The sequence below is a fragment of the Strix uralensis genome, chromosome 6 (genome assembly GCF_047716275.1).
Source record: "Strix uralensis isolate ZFMK-TIS-50842 chromosome 6, bStrUra1, whole genome shotgun sequence".
In the NCBI taxonomy this organism is placed as follows: domain Eukaryota; kingdom Metazoa; phylum Chordata; class Aves; order Strigiformes; family Strigidae; genus Strix; species Strix uralensis.
This window is the reverse complement of record NC_133977.1, coordinates 38,936,391-38,944,109: the sequence shown is the minus strand read 5'-3', so window position 1 is coordinate 38,944,109 and position 7,719 is coordinate 38,936,391.

Here is a 7,719-nt window from a genome sequence, read left to right as displayed (position 1 = left end):
ACTAAGGTTAAAACCATGACAGTGACAAGCTCCAGCTCAAGCCCTCTTCAAATCCTCACAAGGACTCCACATCTATTTTCTCTGCTCGCAAGTGAGCATGCACAGCTAGAGCTCCAGAGAGGCAGCTCTCAGTATGAGGTTCATGACTGAAAAGCATTAGGTGATTGAGATCCTGTATCTAAAACTGGAATCACCTGTTTCTTCCAATAAAGTAACTTAAAATCAGGCTGTTTGACATGCTAGTTACTGGTTGGACCTGCACTGTGTGTCCCCAGTACGTGTTTCCTAAGCACCACTGCATTTCGTGCAAATAATTCATGTCAACAGTGAGGACATCGCTGTGGGAAGATTTGGCTCACAAACCTCCTCCAAATCACATGGAGAGCACAAGGAAGAGGTTTCTTATGTGTGAAGTGGATTCACTCAGAGGTGAGGCTGCACCATCTCCCTCCAGTCGGTTCCCCTGCCCTCTCTGGAAGGAAGTGCTGGTCGCCCCATTCTGCTTGACTTCCCCAGTTCCAGCAGAAGCTTTATAAATCCCCTGGCCATGAAGATGCCTGATGACCAGGATAAATACCTATGTCCTCAGAATGGTGGGCCTTAACTCCTCAGCATTCCCCTGAGTGGGTGCGGGTGGCTCTGCTTGCTGCCCTCAGTGCTCCTGGCACAGTCCCAGGACACCTTGCTGCTGAGAGCTACGAGCCCCTGGACTCCTCCAAGGGTTGGGGCTGATGAGTGCTGCCACAATACATGTCCCTGAATAATAAACAGGATAACTTTTGCCTGTGCATTAGGCCAGACATGTCCCTCTACCTCTATCTAGGTCAGCGAGAGCCTTGGGAGTGCAGAAGTGTGCTCTGAAAAAAAGAGGAAGAGACCTTCCTATTTTAAGGTTGTTTTAATTGCTTTTCATGCTTTTCATAACATCTGAGAGGAAACTCTTTCCCGGGAGTGCCACTTCCCCCACTCATGCCTCTTCTGGGAAGACCCGGAGATCTCAGCCTCTCCTGCACTGCAGTCCAGGCACATCACCAGCTCTTCTTCTCCTGGGGTCCCTCTCTAGCTGATCCCTCTTGTCTTCTCAGCATGTCTACTTTTTACCTTTCTTTTTTGACTGCAAAAGAAACAGAGCCCTTCCATGCATTGCTAATGCGAGCATGCAGCCACATATACATGAGAAACTGAATTATAGCAAACAAATTGAAACAAATAAGGCAGCCTTGGAGCAACTCTGCCTTCCAAATGGATGTGTGGTTGTCCAGAGGTCAAGCTTATAAATTCTGGGCTTTGAAACGGGCTCTTAAATGGAGACCCTGCATGTTTTTTGTTCGTTAACACAATCCACTCTTGGGGCACATCAGTACAGCCGCAGCTTTGAAGCGAGTTGTAGCCAATATAGTAATGTGCAGGGACGTAATTAGCAACATTGGAAGGGCTGCTGTGGGCAGATGGGAGCTGAAAAGGCTGCACTTATTGTGAGACAGGCTTTTATACATATTGGCCTGGGAGTCTAAAGCAATGTGTGATGAATGACCTTACACATCGATAAGCCATTTGAACAGTAAACTATGGCATCTGTGTCCCTTGCTTGGTTACAGGGCAGTGGTACCCTCTCTATAAATCATGCCAGAATGAGGTTTCCCTTAGTAATCTTGTTAACCTTTCCTGCCCTGTGGGTTAGCTACCCAAGGGCTTAAATCAACTGTTCAGTCAGGTGGCCTGAGGTTCACATGCAAGGTAAGAAACCCCAAATTTCTCTGGCTGTGGTCCTTTGCCTTCCAGCAGACCCCAGTTTCTGCCTTAGAGCAAGTGCTGACCTCAGGCACAGCCTCAAAGCCTCTGCAAGGTGAGAGGAGGAGTAGCCAGGACCAGACCTGTAGGAACCAGAAATCCTGCAAATTTTGTGCTGCAAAGCCTCTGCCTTTGGCAGAGTACAAGCTTTTTCTTTTTTTTTTTTTTTAAATCGTATTTTTTTATCCCCCTCATACCTTTACCTGCTGCCAGGCTTGCAGTGTTACAGCAGCCCATAGGTACTTGAGTATTATTTCATAGTTTGCCTTCTGCCCTGGCGGTACGTCCATCTGAGCAGCAGTTCACCTGACTTATTTCAGAAAAGATCCCAATCCTAGTAATAGCTTCTGATGGAAATATTCTGTGACTGCTGACTCTTAAGCTTTCTTGGGTTTTGTTTTCCAGCAAGCTGTAATTTCAGGCAGTCTTAGCATCCGCTCTCACATTGCAAAACCCAAGAGAACCTGTTTTATACACATGCACAGCAAAAAGCCTTTTACTCAGAATTTGGTTAAAAGTATTACGCTAACGCACCGCTGCCTGTGTCTTCCCTGGGATTAAATTCAGGATGTCAAGTTCATGCTCCCATGGGCTGTGCAAGTACTGCTTTCAACAGCCTAATGCTTGCCCTGGGCTTATATGTCAGTCATTATTAGGAAAAAAGAATGAAATTGAGGAAGAAGAGAGTTAATGTGTAAAATGGGTAGCGATAATTCTGTGCCGCTATTTCTTGTATAGTATCTCCAGTGATGGTCATTTCAGCTTGGGGTCCAACAAGCTCTAAATGGCTGAACTATCATGATTGTTTATTTAGTGTTTCTCCAGCTGTGGTTACAGGTGGGTACCTGGGGAAGAACATCCTATACATCTTATATATACAGGGCAAGAACATATGATAGTTTTCCTCAATACTTTTCCACCTTTTTTAGCTCAGGGACCTCCTGTACTGGACGCTGGATGTTCCTCCCCAAAACGCTCCTCATCCACTACGTTGTTGTCTTCTCCGCGTGAAGGTTTAACATCTGTTCCTCTTTCAGGAGAAGTCCCAGGGATCACCCAGCTGACATGGGAAGTGCCAGCTCCTTCTTTGGGGTTTATAGATCTGAGTAACAGCAGCCATGGGGGAGGCAATTGCTGTCAGCAAACTCGTCTGCAATCACTGACCCAAATTTGGATCAAATCCTTAAGTCCTCTTCCATAAATAATGTTCTGTCCTTCACATAAAAAAACCACAACCATTTGCTATTTATACAACATATACACCTAAAAACCGCCAACCAAGATGAGGACTCAATTGTGCTAGGCACTATAAAAACAAGCAGTAATCCCCCAAAGAGCTTTTAAAGCAAGGAATTGATAGTTTAGTTCTCTTAGGAAGACTAGTCCCTGTGAATCTTTAAAATGTATTTCTATGCAGAGCAGAGAAGGTTGTTGGGCTTTCATTCCTTTCAGTTCTTGATAGCACTCATAAAGCACCAAACACAAAAGCTAAGTGTGACTGTAACTCGAATCCCAGACAGAATATGTGTGCAAATCCTGCCGGATACATCCATTGACTTCTAAGCAGAAATTTCTTTCCGAATCAGAAAAATGATGAGCCAGGCATCACTCCTGATTTAAAATATCAGCCTCACTGTGGTAGATTTGATTGCGACAGGCTTCGTAGAGAGGAGCAATCCCAAATCCTTACCATAAAAGCATATTTCTGACTTCCTGCTATTGTGTTGCATTCATGGACATGCTCAAAACAATAATTTTTAGAGTGGTTCGACTCCTGAGCTTGCCTCGGTGCACTTTGAAGCAGTTTGTTCTAAGCAAGTCATGTTCACTATCCTAATCTGACATGAAGCCTGATGGAAAAATCTGTGATCGATTATAGCAGCAGGACAAAGAGATATGAGAGGAAAGCAATGCAAAAGAACAGATATCAATCACTGGTTCGCAATGAGCCTAAAGAAGGTAGCTGGTGATATTACTGAATTTGAAGGCAGTATAGCACATCTTTTCGCTGTTGTAGGTAAACACTCTGAGCTGCAGACTGTTTGTCTTACAGACAGACCGATTTGGTATGAAAAGTGGATTTTGAAGTATGGATTTTGTTGGAAGGGAACAAAATAAACTATTGGTTTGTTACCTTGAAAACGGTGTAGCGTGTAATGAGTGTTTGCAGCGGTTTCACAGCTGCTTATTACTGTTATTTTTAAGCTTCTAAATGTATTTACAATTTTTAATTGATTGAATATGAAATATATGATGGAACAAATTGTATTGAATAAGAAATAGCAGACACTAACAACAAACTCTTTAATGTTGAGTTAGCTTTTTTCTCATTGCTGGACAAGATCATACTTCAAAGCAAATTAAAAATGTGAAGCCAGATTCTGATTGCAATGCAGCAACAGAAATCTTCCTGTCAGCCTCAATAAAAGCTGGTGTAAGTTTTCAGTATTAGTCCAGTCCATCCAATTCACATGTCTTTCTGTCTTTATCTAATCTAATACATGGCCGTGAGATAAATTACAGAAGCTTATGATAAATTGCATTGCTATTCATTTTTGGCAAGATCACCTATACTCTGGCCACTAATTCATCTCCGCCAGGATCCATTGTAACATACCAGATCCTTGAAACAGCCTCCAAATAATGTCATTTCATTTTCTTTAAGAAAATAAAGAAATTATATCTGCTGGCAAATACCCTCACCAAAATAAATGATGCCTGATTGCCACCTCTGCAAAATCATGGTTATAAAAATATCAAAATGTATTTATGGCATTAAGAGTCTCAAAGATATTAAGTCCTTATATTCTATTTGAATGGGAAACTATGACATGATTTAGGTTGAGGGATTTTAAAGTGGGAAAGCATGACATGGTTTAGGTTTAGGGATTTCAAAGAGTCATTAATTTCGTTATTTCTGTGTTCACTGTTTTTTTGTCTAGAGACTTGATAATACAGATAGAATACATAAAACTGAGTAAGAAATCTGCAGGATGCTGTAATAATTTTTTTCTGGTGCTTATTTAGAGCAGTTCACCACTTTTGAACAGAAGCATCATCCTGAATCATACCAGTACCACCTTGGACCCACACATTGATGCATCTCTGTTAGGTACCATTCATATCCATCTCGCAGTGGAAAGAGGAACATCCCATTAAAACAAAAAGGGAAGATACCTTCCTTGCCCTTACACCCATCAGATCCAGCCCTGCCTTCCATATGAACTCTGCTGGGTAGCAAAGGCTGGTGGTGAAGTGCCTCTTAATGTGCAAAGAAATTGTGAAGAGTTGAATGTGAGGTGTCGGGAGGTACGAGCTAGTGAGGTCTGACTTTGTGAGTTGTAGGAGAGCTCCCATTGCCACTAGTGTGAAGGAGCACCAGGACACAGCAAGCAGATAGAACTGCAACACAAAAGCTAGTTTAAAGCCCACTGATGGTAGACACCATTGGCCCCACCACCAGCATGAGCTGTTGGATGTGCCAGGGTGGTGGTGGGCACTGGACTTCATCCCGAGCCAGGCCCATGTCCCAGCCCAATGTCCCAACACTCCGCTGCTGAGAAAGAGGGGAAGCAGTGAGCTGATGTCAATTTTGGTCAGAGCAGACATGTTAGCACCTATGTTCCAGCTCAGTGCCAGCCCACATAATCACTTTCAGCTCCTTGGTGTTGCCACTTGACTGCCGACAGCCACCTCCTCCTCCTCATCCTGCCATAAATCACTGTGAAACGGTGCCATGAACCATCCAACAGTTGCTGAATTTCACCCAGGAAATTGCTGCACCTCAGTGGTAAGAGAAGTGGTTTTGCATATCAAGATTTTAAAGCAATTTGGGGTATTTTGAGATAGGACACACTATTAATGTGAAAAGACAGTTATAATATTTACAGCAAAATCTGTTATCCACCCCATGAAAACATGAACAGTACTTCAAGACAGAGCATGTATTGCAGGATGATGTGAAAACCTGGCATTGTTGGTGGGAGGGAAAGTTTTCCTGGTGATTTCAGGGAGGTGAAGGCTTCATCCTACACTATTTAGGAGCAGTTGAGGCATAATGGTTACGTCCAGCTAATTGGATGCATTACTATAGGCGCTTGAGAAATATGATAGACAGATGCATTCAGCTAGACAGATATCCCTGGTGTAGCGAGCTGAAGTCAATTACGGAGTTAAATTGTGAAAGATTTGACCTGATGTCATTTATATCTCAAGTCATAATTAACGCTTAAAGTTCAACTCTATGGCAATTTTCTTTTAATAACACTTAAAACCTATATAGAGCTCAAAGAATTGCATAGACATGATGAAGGATGACTTGAGTGGATGCCAGAACTTCAGCGTTAGTAATTAATCCTCAAAACACCTTTGCAAGGCATATGGGTAGCATCGTTTCTCTTCAGTTTTTCCTTTGAAGGGGAGCAGGGTTTGCCCAATGACTCCTCAAAGTCCATGGCACCTGGAGATAAGGACTGAGGCTTTTTCAGGTGCTAAACCAGCAAACACTCAGATCAGCCCAGCTCCCATCTTTTTGTCTTGATATATTTTTAATTTCTACCAGAAAGATTGTGAACAAATTGCTTGTCAAATGGCCTGTTTTTTCCAATTAGAAGCTATGCAAATGCAGAAGAAAAAATCTGCCATAAACACAGCTTCTGCTTCTAATATTTTCATGTGGATGAGATATGAATCTTACTGGGGGAAGAACTGCACTCTTGGACTGAGACCTTGTAAGCCAAGATTCAGCTCACTGCAGATTTTTATGGTCAAGTTATAACTGCCTGTAAAGCAGGGGTTTAAAATGGAAGTGCTGACAAAACTTTTAAGCTACAGCAGTGGAAATGGCGCCGCAATAATTTATAATCTACAGACAGCTTTGGATTTATTATCACAATGACAAATGCACAGTCATTGTTAATAGGATATTTCCCAGCAAGGACTTCTTGTTATGCAAGCCAGGTTCACTATGTCATGCAGCATGATAGCAATAAAGTCTACAAGAATTTGTAATGAACTTCAATTACTAATAGATTATGGTTAATGGGAAATATGTGCAGTAAAGATATGGGTTTTTATATGCGCCTTCTGGTACTTTACAAGGCAATGATTTATGCTACAATTTATGTTAACATTCTCTACTATGAAAAAAAGCCTAAATTGGTGGAAAGCCACTCCATCCATAACAAATATTTAAGATAATTTTGCACATCATATAAATGAAGATGTAAAATTAGATATTAATCCATTTCATTTTAGCATTTGTATTTTTATTAAAAATGAAGACTTTGCCCTACTGTGTAATGACATTAAAGAATCCTATCATGGGCTGCAAGCATGAATTACACCGATGTAGAAATGGCGACAGCAACCGAGCTGTAAGTGCATTTGTTCAATTTGCTGTTGTAATTAACAGAGCAGTGAGAATAATTTTCTACATATGATTTAAAGTAACAGCCCTGAAGCTGCTCAGGCAGATGTGTTTGATGCAGAGGGGATATATACATGAAGATGGGGCTCCTTTGGAGGGGGTCAGCCTTTTCCTCCCCCACTTTTTCTCTCCCCCAGCCTTCCCATGTGGCATCACTCCAAAGCCATGCCTCATCCACAGACATTGGGCTATTCCCTTGCCTTCACAGCAAACCTCCTGTGGGAATTACTTTGGGAAATAATCACCTGACGCAGCATCAGAGACACAAGCTCACACTTACTTATCAGAGGGACGCAGGCCCGGGTGTTTGCCTGCTATTTCAAAGGAAGGCTGTTCCTCCTCCACCTCCTCCCTCCCTCCCTCCAGCTTTTTTCTCCTGTACCTGTAATATAATCTGTATATTCCAGGTTTATGTGCCCACAAAATGAAAAGAAAAAAGGATGTCTCCCAACTTAAAAACAAACACTGTTCAGAACCATCTCTGATGAACGTATAGATGC